A 16,056-nucleotide genomic window follows, 5' to 3' on the forward strand; every position below is an offset into this window, starting at 1 on the left:
ACTTTGTGTTCCCAACAAGCTAGGTGAAGGAAGGCTTTCACACACACTTATCTCTCAGAACTGAGCAAGTGGAGAGACGTTCGTTCATCTAGCACCAAGGGAACGGGTTGCAGGAGACACTTTTTCTCTGCTTTCTCAGTCTGTTTCCTAGTGCCGGTTTGAAGTTCCTGCAGTTTTCACTGTCAAACCGAGTTGGAGCTAGTACCTCCCCATATATATGTATGGAATGGAGTTTGCAAATGAAAAGAAACTATGTGTTCCCAACAAGCTAGGTGAAGGACGGCTTTCACACACACTTATCTCTCAGAACTGAGCAAGTGGAGAGACGTTCGTTCATCTAGCACCAAGGGAACGGGTTGCAGGAGACACTTTTTCTCTGCTTTCTCAGTCTGTTTCCTAGTGCCGGTTTGAAATTCCTGCAGTTTTCACTGTAAAACCGAGTTGGAGCTTGTACCTCCCCATATATATGTATGGAATGGAGTTTGCAACTGAAAAGAAACTTTGTGTTCCCAACAAGCTAGTTGAAGGAAGTCTTTCACACACACTTATCTCTCAGAACTGAGCAAGTGGAGAGACGTTCGTTCATTTAGCACAAAGGGAACGGGATGCAGGAGACACTTTTTCTCTGCTTTCTCAGTCTGTTTCCTAGTGCCGGTTTGAAGTTCCTGCAGTTTTCACTGTCAAACCGAGTTGGAGCTAGTACCTCCCCATATATATGTATAGAATGGAGTTTGCAACTGAAAAGAAACTTTGTGTTCCCAACAAGCTAGGTGAAGGACGGCTTTTACACACACTTATCTCTCAGAAATGAGCAAGTGGAGAGACGTTCGTTCATCTAGCACCAAGGAAACGGTTTGAAGGAGACACTTTTTCTCTGCATTCTCAGTCTGTTTCCTAGTGACGGTTTTAAGTTCCTGCAGATTTCACTGTAAAACCGAGTTGGATCTAGTACCTCCCCATATAAATGTATGGAATGGAGTTGGCAACTGAAAAGAAACTTTGTGTTCCCAACAAGCTAGGTGAAGGAAGGCTTTCACACACAGTTGTCTCTCAGAACTGAGCAAGTGGACAGACGTTCGTTCATCTAGCACCAAGGGAACGGGTTGCAAGGGACAGTTTTTCTCTGCTTTCTCAGTCTGTTTCCTAGTGCCGGTTTGAAATTCCTGCAGTTTTCACTGTAAAACCGAGTTGGAGCTTGTACCTCCCCATATATATGTATGGAATGGAGTTTGCAACTGAAAAGAAACTTTGTGTTCCCAACAAGCTAGGTGAAGGACGGCTTTCACACACACTTATCTCTCAGAACTGAGCAAGTGGAGAGACGTTCGTTCATGTAGCACCAAGGGAACGGGTTGCAGGAGACACTTTTCTCTGATTTCTCAGTCTGTTTCCTAGTGCCGGTTTGAAATTCCTGCAGTTTTCACTGTCAAACCGAGTTGGAGCTTGTACCTCCCCATATATATGAATGGAATGGAGTTAGCAACTGAAAAGAAACTTTGTGTTCCCAACAAGCTAGGTGAAGGAAGGCTTTCACACACAATTATCTCTCAGAACTGAGCAAGTGGAGAGACGTTCGTTCATCTAGCACCAAGGGAACGGGTTGCAGGAGACAATTTTTCTCTGCTTTCTCAGTCTGTTTCCTAGTGCCGGTTTGAAGTTCCTGCAGTTTTCACTGTAAAACCGAGGTGGAGCTTCTACCTCCCCATATATATGTATGGAATGGAGTTTGCAACTGAAAAGAAACTTTGTGTTCCCAACAAGCTAGTTGAAGGACGGCTTTCACACACACTTATCACTCAGAATTGAGCAAGTGGAGAGACGTTCGTTCATCTAGCACCAAGGGAACGGGTTGCAGGAGACACTTTTTCTCTGCTTTCTCAGTCTGTTTCCTAGTGCCGGTTTGAAGTTCCTGCAGTTTTCACTGTCAAACCCAGTTGGAGCTTGTACCTCCCCATATATATGTATGGAATGGAGTTTGCAACTGAAAAGAAACTTTGTGTTCCCAACAAGCTAGGTGAAGGACGGCTTTCACACACACTTATCTCTCAGAACTGAGCAAATGGAGAGACGTTCATTCATTTAGCACCAAGGAAACGGTTTGAAGGCGACACTTTTTCTCTGCATTCTCAGTCTGTTTCCTAGTGACGGTTTTAAGTTCCTGCAGATTTCACTGTAAAACCGAGTTGGAGCTAGTACCTCCCCATATATATGTATGGAATGGGGTTTGCAACTGAAAAGAAACTTTGTGTTCCCAAAAAGCTAGGTGAAGGAAGGCTTTCACACACAGTTATCTCTCAGAACTGAGCAAGTGGAGAGACGTTCGTTCATCTAGCACCAAGGGAACGAGTTGCAAGAGACACTTTTTCTCTGCTTTCTCAGTCTGTTTCCTAGTGGCGGTTTGAAATTCCTGCAGTTTTCACTGTCAAACCGAGTTGGAGCTTGTACCTCCCCATATATATGTATGGAATGGAGTTTGCAACTGAAAAGAAACTTTGTGTTCCCAACAAGCTAGGTGAAGGACGGCTCTCACACACACTTATCTCTCAGAACTGAGCAAGTGGAGAGACGTTCATTAATTTAGCACATAGGAAACGGTTTGAAGGAGACACTTTTTCTCTGCATTCTCAGTCTGTTTCCTAGTGACGGTTTTAAGTTCCTGCAGATTTCACTGTTAAACCGAGTTGGAGCTAGTACCTCCCCATATATATGTATGGAATGGAGTTTGCAACTGAAAAGAAACTTTGTGTTCCCAACAAGCTAGGTGAAGGAAGGCTTTCACACACACTTATCTCTCAGAACTGAGCAAGTGGAGAGACGTTCGTTCATCTAGCACCAAGGGAACGGGTTGCAGGAGACACTTTTTCTCTGTTTCTCAGTCTGTTTCCTAGTGCCGGTTTGAAGTTCCTGCAGTTTTCACTGTCAAACCGAGTTGGAGCTAGTACCTCCCCATATATATGTATGGAATGGAGTTTGCAACCGAAAAGAAACTTTGTGTTCCCAACAAGCTAGGTGAAGGAAGGCTTTCACACACACTTATCTCTCAGAACTGAGCAAATGGAGAGACGTTCATTCATTTAGCACCAAGGAAACGGTTTGAAGGCGACACTTTTTCTCTGCATTCTCAGTCTGTTTCCTAGTGACGGTTTGAAGTTCCTGCAGTTTTCACTGTCAAACCGAGTTGGAGCTAGTACCTCCCCATATATATGTATGGAATGGAGTTTGCAACCGAAAAGAAACTTTGTGTTCCCAACAAGCTAGGTGAAGGAAGGCTTTCACACACACTTATCTCTCAGAACTGAGCAAATGGAGAGACGTTCATTCATTTAGCACCAAGGAAACGGTTTGAAGGCGACACTTTTTCTCTGCATTCTCAGTCTGTTTCCTAGTGACGGTTTTAAGTTCCTGCAGTTTTCACTGTAAAACCGAGTTGGAGCTAGTACCTCCCCATATATATGTATGGAATGGGGTTTGCAACTGAAAAGAAACTTTGTGTTCCCAACATGCTAGGTGAAGGAAGGCTTTCACACACACTTATCTCTCAGAACTGAGCAAGTGGAGAGACGTTCGTTCATCTAGCACCAAGGGAACGAGTTGCAAGAGACACTTTTTCTCTGCTTTCTCAGTCTGTTTCCTAGTGTCGGTTTGAAATTCCTGCAGTTTTCACTGTCAAACCGAGTTGGAGCTTGTACCTTCCCGTATATATGTATGGAATGGAGTTTGCAACTGAAAAGAAACTTTGTGTTCCCAACAAGCTAGGTGAAGGACGGCTCTCACACACACTTATCTCTCAGAACTGAGCAAGTGGAGAGACGTTCATTAATTTAGCACAAAGGAAACGGTTTGAAGGAGACACTTTTTCTCTGCATTCTCAGTCTGTTTCCTAGTGACGGTTTTAAGTTCCTGCAGATTTCACTTTTAAACCGAGTTGGAGCTAGTACCTCCCCATATATATGTATGGAATGGAGTTTGCAAGTGAAAAGAAACTTTGTGTTCCCAACAAGCTAGGTGAAGGAAGGCTTTCACACACACTTATCTCTCAGAACTGAGCAAGTGGAGAGACGTTCGTTCATGTAGCACCAAGGGAACGGGTTGCAGGAGACACTTTTTCTCTGCTTTCTCAGTCTGTTTCCTAGTGCCGGTTTGAAGTTCCTGCAGTTTTCACTGTAAAACCGAGTTGGAGCTTGTACCTCCCCATATATATGTATGGAATGGAGTTTGCAACTGAAAAGAAACTTTTTGTTCCCAACAAGCTAGGTGAAGGAAGTCTTTCACACACACTTATCTCTCAGAACTGAGCAAGTGGAGAGACGTTCGTTCATTTAGCACAAAGGGAACGGGTTGCAGGAGACACTTTTTCTCTGCTTTCTCAGTCTGTTTCCTAGTGCCGGTTTGAAGTTCCTGCAGTTTTCACTGTGAAACCGAGTTGGAGCTAGTACCTCCCCATATATATGTATGGAATGGAGTTTGCAACTGAAAAGAAACTTTGTGTTCCCAACAAGCTAGGTGAAGGACGGCTTTTACACACACTTATCTCTCAGAAATGAGCAAGTGGAGAGACGTTCGTTCATCTAGCACCAAGGAAACGGTTTGAAGGAGACACTTTTTCTCTGCATTCTCAGTCTGTTTCCTAGTGACGGTTTTAAGTTCCTGCAGATTTCACTGTAAAACCGAGTTGGATCTAGTACCTCCCCATATATATGTATGGAATGGAGTTGGCAACTGAAAAGAAACTTTGTGTTCCCAACAAGCTAGGTGAAGGAAGGCTTTCACACACAGATGTCTCTCAGAACTGAGCAAGTGGACAGACGTTCGTTCATCTAGCACCAAGGGAACGGGTTGCAAGGGAAAGTTTTTCTCTGCTTTCTCAGTCTGTTTCCTAGTGCCGGTTTGAAATTCCTGCAGTTTTCACTGTCAAACCGAGTTGGAGCTTGTACCTCCCCATATATATGTATGGAATGGAGTTTGCAACTGAAAAGAAACTTTGTGTTCCCAACAAGCTAGGTGAAGGAAGGCTTTCACACACACTTATCTCTCAGAACTGAGCAAGTGGAGAGACGTTCGTTCATCTAGCACCAAGGGAACGGGTTGCAGGAGACACTTTTTCTCTGCTTTCTCAGTCTGTTTCCTAGTGCCGGTTTGAAGTTCCTGCAGTTTTCACTGTCAAACCGTGGTGGAGCTTCTACCTCCCCATATATATGTATGGAATGGAGTTTGCAACTGAAAAGAAACTTTGTGTTCCCAACAAGCTAGGTGAAGGACGGCTTTCACACACACTTATCTCTCAGAACTGAGCAAGTGGAGAGACGTTCGTTCATCTAGCACCAAGGGAACGGGTTGCAGGAGACACATTTTCTCTGCTTTCTCAGTCTGTTTCCTAGTGCCGGTTTGAAATTCCTGCAGTTTTCACTGTCAAACCGAGTTGGAGCTTGTACCTCCCCATATATATGAAAGGAATGGAGTTAGCAACTGAAAAGAATCTTTGTGTTCCCAACAAGCTAGGTGAAGGAAGGCTTTCACACACAATTATCTCTCAGAACTGAGCAAGTGGAGAGACGTTCGTTCATCTAGCACCAAGGGAACGGGTTGCAGGAGACAATTTTTCTCTGCTTTCTCAGTCTGTTTCCTAGTGCCGGTTTGAAGTTCCTGCCGTTTTCACTGTAAAACCGAGGTGGAGCTTCTACCTCCCCATATATATGTATGGAATGGAGTTTGCAACTGAAAAGAAACTTTGTGTTCCCAACAAGCTAGTTGAAGGACGGCTTTCACACACACTTATCACTCAGAATTGAGCAAGTGGAGAGACGTTCGTTCATCTAGCACCAAGGGAACGGGTTGCAGGAGACACTTTTTCTCTGCTTTCTCAGTCTGTTTCCTAGTGCCGGTTTGAAGTTCCTGCAGTTTTCACTGTCAAACCCAGTTGGAGCTAGTACCTCCCCATATATATGTATGGAATGGAGTTTGCAACTGAAAAGAAACTTTGTGTTCCCAACAAGCTAGGTGAAGGACGGCTTTCACACACACTTATCTCTCAGAACTGAGCAAATGGAGAGACGTTCATTCATTTAGCACCAAGGAAACGGTTTGAAGGCGACACTTTTTCTCTGCATTCTCAGTCTGTTTCCTAGTGACGGTTTTAAGTTCCTGCAGATTTCACTGTAAAACCGAGTTGGAGCTAGTACCTCCCCATATATATGTATGGAATGGGGTTTGCAACTGAAAAGAAACTTTGTGTTCCCAACAAGCTAGGTGAAGGAAGGCTTTCACACACAGTTATCTCTCAGAGCTGAGCAAGTGGAGAGACGTTCGTTCATCTAGCACCAAGGCAACGAGTTGCAAGAGACACTTTTTCTCTGCTTTCTCAGTCTGTTTCCTAGTGGCGGTTTGAAATTCCTGCAGTTTTCACTGTCAAACCGAGTTGGAGCTTGTACCTCCCCATATATATGTATGGAATGGAGTTTGCAACTAAAAAGAATCTTTGTGTTCCCAACAAGCTAGGTGAAGGACGGCTTTCACACACACATATCTCTCAGAACTGAGCAAGTGGAGAGACGTTCGTTCATGTAGCACCAAGGAAACGGGTTGCAGGAGCACTTTTTCTCTGCTTTCTCAGTCTGTTTCCTAGTGCCGGTTTGAAATTCCTGCAGTTTTCACTGTCAAACCGAGTTGGAGCTTGTACCTCCCCATATATATGTATGGAATGGAGTTAGCAACTGAAAATAAACTTTGTGTTCCCAACAAGCTAGGTGAAGGAAGGCTTTCACACACAATTATCTCTCAGAACTGAGCAAGTGGAGAGACGTTCGTTCATCTAGCACCAAGGGAATGGGTTGCAGGAGACACTTTTTCTCTGCTTTCTCAGTCTGTTTCCTAGTGCCGGTTTGAAGTTCCTACAGTTTTCACTGTTAATCCGATTTGGAGCTTGTACTCCCCCATATATATGTATGGAATGGAGTTTGCAACTGAAAAGAAACTTTGTGTTCCCAACAAGCTAGGTGAAGGACGGCTTTCACACACACTTATCTCTCAGAACTGAGCAAGTGGAGAGACGTTCGTTCATCTAGCACCAAGGGAACGGGTTGCAGGAGACACATTTTCTATGCTTTCTCAGTATTTTTCCTAGTGCGGTTTTAAATTTCCTGCAGTTTTCACTGTCAAAACGAGTTGGAGCTTGTACCTCCCATATATATATATGGAATGGAGTTTGCAACTGAAAAGAAACTTTGTGTTCCCAACAAGCTAGGTGAAAGAAGGCTTTCACACACACTTATCTCTCAGAACTGAGCAAGTGGAGAGACGTTCGTTCATCTAGCACAAAGGGAACGGGTTGCAGGAGACACTTTTTCTCTGCTTTCTCAGTCTGTTTCCTAGTGCCATTTTGAAGTTCCTGCAGTTTTCACTGTTAATCCGATTTGGAGCTTGTACTCCCCCATATATATGTATGGAATGGAGTTTGCAACTGAAAAGAAACTTTGTGTTCCCAACAAGCTAGTTGAAGTACGGCTTTCACACACACTTATCTCTCAGAACTGAGCAAGTGGAGAGACGTTCGTTCATCTAGCACCAAGGGAACGGGTTGCAGGAGACACTTTTTCTCTGCTTTCTCAGTCTGTTTCCTAGTGCCGGTTTGAAGTTCCTGCAGTTTTCACTGTTAATGCGATTTGGAGCTTGTACTCCCCCATATATATGTATGGAATGGAGTTTGCAACTGAAAAGAAACTTTGTGTTCCCAACAAGCTAGGTGAAGGAAGGCTTTCACACACAGTTATCTCTCAGAACTGAGCAAGTGGAGAGACGTTCGTTCATCTAGCACCAAGGGAACGGGTTGCAAGTGACAATTTTTCTCTGCTTTCTCAGTCTGTTTCCTAGTGCCGGTTTGAAATTCCTGCAGTTTTCACTGTCAAACCGAGTTGGAGCTTGTACCTCACCATATATATGTATGGAATGGAGTTTGCAACTGAAAAGAAACTATGTGTTCCCAACAAGCTAGTTGAAGGACGGCTTTCACACACAATTATCTCTCAGAACTGAGCAAGTGGAGAGACGTTCGTTCATGTAGCACCAAGGGAACGGGTTGCAGGAGACTCTTATTCTCTGCTTTCTCAGTCTGTTTCCTAGTGCCGGTTTGAAATTCCTGCAGTTTTCACTGTCAAACCGAGTTGGAGCTTGTACCTCCCCATATATATGTATGGAATGGAGTTAGCAACTGAAAAGAAACTTTGTGTTCCCAACAAGCTAGGTGAAGGAAGGCTTTCACACACAATTATCTCTCAGAACTGAGCAAGTGGAGAGACGTTCGTTCATCTAGCACCAAGGGAACGGGTGGCAGGAGACACTTTTTCTTTGCTTTCTCAGTCTGTTTCCTAGTGCCGGTTTGAAGTTCCTACAGTTTTCACTGTTAATCCGATTTGGAGCTTGTACTCCCCCATATATGTGTATGGAATGGAGTTTGCAACTGAAAAGAAACTTTGTGTTCCCAACAAGCTAGGTGAAGGACGGCTTTCACACACACTTATCTCTCAGAACTGAGCAAGTGGAGAGACGTTCGTTCATCTAGCACCAAGGGAACGGGTTGCAGGAGACACATTTTCTATTCTTTCTCAGTCTTTTTCCTAGTGCCGGTTTAAATTTTATGCAGTTTTCACTGTCAAAACGAGTTGGAGCTTGTACCTCCCCATATATACATATGGAATGGAGTTTGCAACTGAAAAGAAACTTTGTGTTCCCAACAAGCTAGGTGAAAGAAGGCTTTCACACACACTTATCTCTCAGAACTGAGCAAGTGGAGAGACGTTCATTCATCTAGCACCAAGGGAACGGGTTGCAGGAGACACTTTTTCTCTGCTTTCTCAGTCTGTTTCCTAGTGCCAGTTTGAAGTTCCTGCAGTTTTCACTGTTAATCCGATTTGGAGCTTGTACTCCCCCATATATATGTATGGAATGGAGTTTGCAACTGAAAAGAAACTTTGTTTTCCCAACAAGCTAGTTGAAGGACGGCTTTCACACACACTTATCTCTCAGAACTGAGCAAGTGGAGAGACGTTCGTTCATCTAGCACCAAGGGAACGGGTTGCAGGAGACACTTTTTCTCTGCTTTCTCAGTCTGTTTCCTAGTGCCGGTTTGAAGTTCCTGCAGTTTTCACTGTTAATGCGATTTGGAGCTTGTACTCCCCCATATATATGTATGGAATGGAGTTTGCAACTGAAAAGAAACTTTGTGTTCCCAACAAGCTAGGTGAAGGAAGGCTTTCACACACAGTTATCTCTCAGAACTGAGCAAGTGGAGAGACGTTCGTTCATCTAGCACCAAGGGAACGGGTTGCAAGTGACAATTTTTCTCTGCTTTCTCAGTCTGTTTCCTAGTGCCGGTTTGAAATTCCTGCAGTTTTCACTGTCAAACCGAGTTGGAGCTTGTACCTCACCATATATATGTATGGAATGGAGTTTGCAACTGAAAAGAAACTATGTGTTCCCAACAAGCTAGTTGAAGGACGGCTTTCACACACACTTATCTCTCAGAACTGAGCAAGTGGAGAGACGTTCGTTCATGTAGCACCAAGGTAACGGGTTGCAGGAGACACTTTTTCTCTGGTTTCTCAGACTCTTTCCTAGTGCCGGTTTGAAATTCCTGCAGTTTTCACTGTCAAACCGAGTTGGAGCTTGTACCTCCCCATATATATGTATGGAATGGAGTTAGCAACTGAAAAGAAACTTTGTGTTCCCAACAAGCTAGGTGAAGGAAGGCTTTCACACACAATTATCTCTCAGAACTGAGCAAGTGGAGAGACGTTCGTTCATCTAGCACCAAGGGAACGGGTTGCAGGAGACACATTTTCTCTGCTTTCTCAGTCTGTTTCCTAGTGCCGGTTTGAAGTTCCTACAGTTTTCACTGTTAATCCGATTTGGAGCTTGTACTCCCCCATATATATGTATGGAATGGAGTTTGCAACTGAAAAGAAACTTTGTGTTCCCAACAAGCTAGGTGAAGGACGGCTTTCACACACACTTATCTCTCAGAACTGAGCAAGTGGAGAGACGTTCGTTCATCTAGCACCAAGGGAACGGGTTGCAGGAGACACATTTTCTATGCTTTCTCAGTCTTTTTCCTAGTGCCGGTTTAAATTTCCTGCAGTTTTCACTGTCAAAACGAGTTGGAGCTTGTACCTCCCCATATATATATATGGAATGGAGTTTGCAACTGAAAAGAAACTTTGTGTTCCCAACAAGCTAGGTGAAAGAAGGCTTTCACACACACTTATCTCTCAGAACTGAGCAAGTGGAGAGACGTTCGTTCATCTAGCACCAAGGGAACGGGTTGCAGGAGACACTTTTTCTCTGCTTTCTCAGTCTGTTTCCTAGTGCCAGTTTGAAGTTCCTGCAGTTTTCACTGTTAATCCGATTTGGAGCTTGTACTCCCCCATATATATGTATGGAATGGAGTTTGCAACTGAAAAGAAACTTTGTGTTCCCAACAAGCTAGTTGAAGGACGGCTTTCACACACACTTATCTCTCAGAACTGAGCAAGTGGAGAGACGTTCGTTCATCTAGCACCAAGGGAACGGGTTGCAGGAGACACTTTTTCTCTGCTTTCTCAGTCTGTTTCCTAGTGCCGGTTTGAAGTTCCTGCAGTTTTCACTGTCAAAACGAGTTGGAGCTAGTACTCCCCCATATATATGTATGGAATGGAGTTTGCAACTGAAAAGAAACTTTGTGTTCCCAACAAGCTAGGTGAAGGACGGCTTTCACACACACTTATCTCTCACAACTGAGCAAGTGGAGAGACGTTCGTTCATCTAGCACCAAGGGAATGGGTTGCAGGGGACAATATTCCTCTGCTTTCTCAGGCTTTTTCCTAGTGCCGGTTTGAAGTTCCTGCAGTTTTCACTGTAAAAGATAGTTGGAGCTAGTACCTTCCCATATATATGTATGGAATGGAGTTTGCTACTGAAAAGAAACTTTGTGTTCCCAACAAGCTAGGTGAAGGACGGCTCTCACACACACTTATCTCTCAGAACTGAGCAAGTGGAGAGACGTTCATTCATTTAGCACAAAGGAAACGGTTTGAAGGAGACACTTTTTCTCTGCAATCTCAGTCTGTTTCCTAGTGACGGTTTTAAGTTCCTGCAGATTTCACTGTTAAACCGAGTTGGAGCTAGTACCTCCCCATATATATGTATGGAATGGAGTTTGCAACTGAAAAGAAACTTTGTGTTCCCAACAAGCTAGGTGAAGGAAGGCTTTCACACACACTTATCTCTCAGAACTGAGCAAGTGGAGAGACGTTCGTTCATCTAACACCAAGGGAACGGGTTGCAGGAGACACTTTTTCTCTGCATTCTCAGTCTGTTTCCTAGAGCCGTTTTGAAGTTCCTGCAGTTTTCACTGTCAAACCGAGTTGGAGCTTGTACCTCCCCATATATATGTATGGAATGGAGTTTGCAACTGAAAAGAAACTTTGTGTTCCCAACAAGCTAGTTGAAGGACGGCTTTCACACACACTTATCGCTCAGTACTGAGCAAGTGGAGAGACGTTCGTTCATCTAGCACCAAGGGAACGGGTTGCAGGAGACACTTTTTCTCTGCTTTCTCAGTCTGTTTCCTAGTGCCGGTTTGAAGTTCCTGCAGTTTTCACTGTAAAATCGAGGTGGAGCTTCTACCTCACCATATATATGTATGGAATGGAGTTTGCAACTGAAAAGAAACTTTGTGTTCCCAACAAGCTAGGTGTAGGAAGGCTTTCACTCACACTTATCTCTCAGAACTGAGCAAGTGGAGAGACGTTCGTTCATCTAGGACCAAGGGAACGGATTGCAGGAGACACTTTTCTCTGCTTTCTCAGTCTGTTTCCTAATGCCGGTTTGAAGTTCCTACAGTTTTCACTGTTAATCCGATTTGGAGCTTGTACTCCCCCATATATATGTATGGAATGGAGTTTGCAACTGAAAAGAAACTTTGTGTTCCCAACAAGCTAGTTGAAGGACGGCTTTCACACACACTTATCTCTCAGAACTGAGCAAGTGGAGAGACGTTCGTTCATCTAGCACCAAGGGAACGGGTTGCAGGAGACACTTTTTCTCTGCTTTCTCAGTCTGTTTCCTAGTGCCGGTTTGAAGTTCCTGCAGTTTTCACTGTTAATGCGATTTGGAGCTTGTACTCCCCCATATATATGTATGGAATGGAGTTTGCAACTGAAAAGAAACTTTGTGTTCCCAAAAAGCTAGGTGAAGGAAGGCTTTCACACACAGTTATCTCTCAGAACTGAGCAAGTGGAGAGACGTTCGTTCATCTAGCACCAAGGGAACGGGTTGCAAGTGACAATTTTTCTCTGCTTTCTCAGTCTGTTTCCTAGTGCCGGTTTGAAATTCCTGCAGTTTTCACTGTCAAACCGAGTTGGAGCTTGTACCTCACCATATATATGTATGGAATGGAGTTTGCAACTGAAAAGAAACTATGTGTTCCCAACAAGCTAGTTGAAGGACGGCTTTCACACACACTTATCTCTCAGAACTGAGCAAGTGGAGAGACGTTCGTTCATGTAGCACCAAGGTAACGGGTTGCAAGACACTTTTTCTCTGCTTTCTCAGTCTGTTTCCTAGTGCCGGTTTGAAATTCCTGCAGTTTTCACTGTCAAACCGAGTTGGAGCTTGTACCTCCCCATATATATGTATGGAATGGAGTTAGCAACTGAAAAGAAACTTTGTGTTCCCAACAAGCTAGGTGAAGGAAGGCTTTCACACACAATTATCTCTCAGAACTGAGCAAGTGGAGAGACGTTCGTTCATCTAGCACCAAGGGAACGGGTTGCAGGAGACACTTTTTCTCTGCTTTCTCAGTCTGTTTCCTAGAGCCGTTTTGAAGTTCCTGCAGTTTTCACTGTCAAACCGAGTTGGAGCTTGTACCTCCCCATATATATGTATGGAATGGAGTTTGCAACTGAAAAGAAACTTTGTGTTCCCAACAAGCTAGTTGAAGGACGGCTTTCACACACACTTATCGCTCAGTACTGAGCAAGTGGAGAGACGTTCGTTCATCTAGCACCAAGGGAACGGGTTGCAGGAGACACTTTTTCTCTGCTTTCTCAGTCTGTTTCCTAGTGCCGGTTTGAAGTTCCTGCAGTTTTCACTGTAAAATCGAGGTGGAGCTTCTACCTCACCATATATATGTATGGAATGGAGTTTGCAACTGAAAAGAAACTTTGTGTTCCCAACAAGCTAGGTGTAGGAAGGCTTTCACTCACACTTATCTCTCAGAACTGAGCAAGTGGAGAGACGTTCGTTCATCTAGGACCAAGGGAACGGATTGCAGGAGACACTTTTCTCTGCTTTCTCAGTCTGTTTCCTAATGCCGGTTTGAAGTTCCTACAGTTTTCACTGTTAATCCGATTTGGAGCTTGTACTCCCCCATATATATGTATGGAATGGAGTTTGCAACTGAAAAGAAACTTTGTGTTCCCAACAAGCTAGTTGAAGGACGGCTTTCACACACACTTATCTCTCAGAACTGAGCAAGTGGAGAGACGTTCGTTCATCTAGCACCAAGGGAACGGGTTGCAGGAGACACTTTTTCTCTGCTTTCTCAGTCTGTTTCCTAGTGCCGGTTTGAAGTTCCTGCAGTTTTCACTGTTAATGCGATTTGGAGCTTGTACTCCCCCATATATATGTATGGAATGGAGTTTGCAACTGAAAAGAAACTTTGTGTTCCCAAAAAGCTAGGTGAAGGAAGGCTTTCACACACAGTTATCTCTCAGAACTGAGCAAGTGGAGAGACGTTCGTTCATCTAGCACCAAGGGAACGGGTTGCAAGTGACAATTTTTCTCTGCTTTCTCAGTCTGTTTCCTAGTGCCGGTTTGAAATTCCTGCAGTTTTCACTGTCAAACCGAGTTGGAGCTTGTACCTCACCATATATATGTATGGAATGGAGTTTGCAACTGAAAAGAAACTATGTGTTCCCAACAAGCTAGTTGAAGGACGGCTTTCACACACACTTATCTCTCAGAACTGAGCAAGTGGAGAGACGTTCGTTCATGTAGCACCAAGGTAACGGGTTGCAAGACACTTTTTCTCTGCTTTCTCAGTCTGTTTCCTAGTGCCGGTTTGAAATTCCTGCAGTTTTCACTGTCAAACCGAGTTGGAGCTTGTACCTCCCCATATATATGTATGGAATGGAGTTAGCAACTGAAAAGAAACTTTGTGTTCCCAACAAGCTAGGTGAAGGAAGGCTTTCACACACAATTATCTCTCAGAACTGAGCAAGTGGAGAGACGTTCGTTCATCTAGCACCAAGGGAACGGGTTGCAGGAGACACTTTTTCTCTGCTTTCTCAGTCTGTTTCCTAGTGCCGGTTTGAAGTTCCTACAGTTTTCACTGTTAATCCGATTTGGAGCTTGTACTCCCCCATATATATGTATGGAAAGGAGTTTGCAACTGAAAAGAACTTTGTGTTCCCAACAAGCTAGGTGAAGGACGGCTTTCACACACACTTATCTCTCAGAACTGAGCAAGTGGAGAGACGTTCGTTCATGTAGCACCAAGGGAACGGGTTGCAGGAGACACATTTTCTATGCTTTCTCAGTCTTTTTCCTAGTGCCGGTTTAAATTTCTTGCAGTTTTCACTGTCAAAACGAGTTGGAGCTTGTACCTCCCCATATATATATATGGAATGGAGTTTGCAACTGAAAAGAAACTTTGTGTTCCCAACAAGCTAGGTGAAACAAGGCTTTCACACACACTTATCTCTCAGAACTGAGCAAGTGGAGAGACGTTCGTTCATCTAGCACCAAGGGAACGGGTTGCAGGAGACACTTTTTCTCTGCTTTCTCAGTCTGTTTCCTAGTGCCAGTTTGAAGTTCCTGCAGTTTTCACTGTTAATCCGATTTGGAGCTTGTACTCCCCCATATATATGTATGGAATGGAGTTTGCAACTGAAAAGAAACTTTGTGTTCCCAACAAGCTAGTTGAAGGACGGCTTTCACACACACTTATCTCTCAGAACTGAGCAAGTGGAGAGACGTTCGTTCATCTAGCACCAAGGGAACGGGTTGCAGGAGACACTTTTTCTCTGCTTTCTCAGTCTGTTTCCTAGTGCCGGTTTGAAGTTCCTGCAGTTTTCACTGTTAATGCGATTTGGAGCTTGTACTCCCCCATATATATGTATGGAATGGAGTTTGCAACTGAAAAGAAACTTTGTGTTCCCAACAAGCTAGGTGAAGGACGGCTTTCACACACACTTATCTCTCACAACTGAGCAAGTGGAGAGACGTTCGTTCATCTAGCACCAAGGGAACGGGTTGCAGGGGACAATTTTTCTCTGCTTTCTCAGGCTTTTTCCTAGTGCCGGTTTGAAGTTCCTGCAGTTTTCACTGTAAAACATAGTTGGAGCTAGTACCTCCCCATATATATGTATGGAATGGAGTTTGCTACTGAAAAGAAACTTTGTGTACCCAACAAGCTAGGTGAAGGACGGCTCTCACACACACTTATCTTTCAGAACTGAGCAAGTGGAGAGACGTTCATTCATTTAGCACAAAGGAAACGGTTTGAAGGAGACACTTTTTCTCTGCAATCTCAGTCTGTTTCCTAGTGACGGTTTTAAGTTCCTGCAGATTTCACTGTTAAACCGATTTGGAGCTAGTACCTCCCCATATATATGTATGGAATGGAGTTTGCAACTGAAAAGAAACTTTGTGTTCCCAACAAGCTAGGTGAAGGAAGGCTTTCACACACACTTATCTCTCAGAACTGAGCAAGTGGAGAGACGTTCGTTCATCTAACACCAAGGGAACGGGTTGCAGGAGACACTTTTTCTCTGCATTCTCAGTCTGTTTCCTAGTGCCGTTTTGAAGTTCCTGCAGTTTTCACTGTCAAACCGAGTTGGAGCTTGTACTTCCCCATATATATGTATGGAATGGAGTTTGCAACTGAAAAGAAACTTTGTGTTCCCAACAAGCTAGTTGAAGGACGGCTTTCACACACACTTATCGCTCAGTACTGAGCAAGTGGAGAGACGTTCGTTTATCTAGCACCAAGTGAACGGGTTGCAGGAGTCACTTTTTCTCTGC

Source organism: Camelus bactrianus, chromosome 3, assembly GCF_048773025.1.
Source record: "Camelus bactrianus isolate YW-2024 breed Bactrian camel chromosome 3, ASM4877302v1, whole genome shotgun sequence".
In the NCBI taxonomy this organism is placed as follows: Eukaryota; Metazoa; Chordata; class Mammalia; order Artiodactyla; family Camelidae; genus Camelus; species Camelus bactrianus.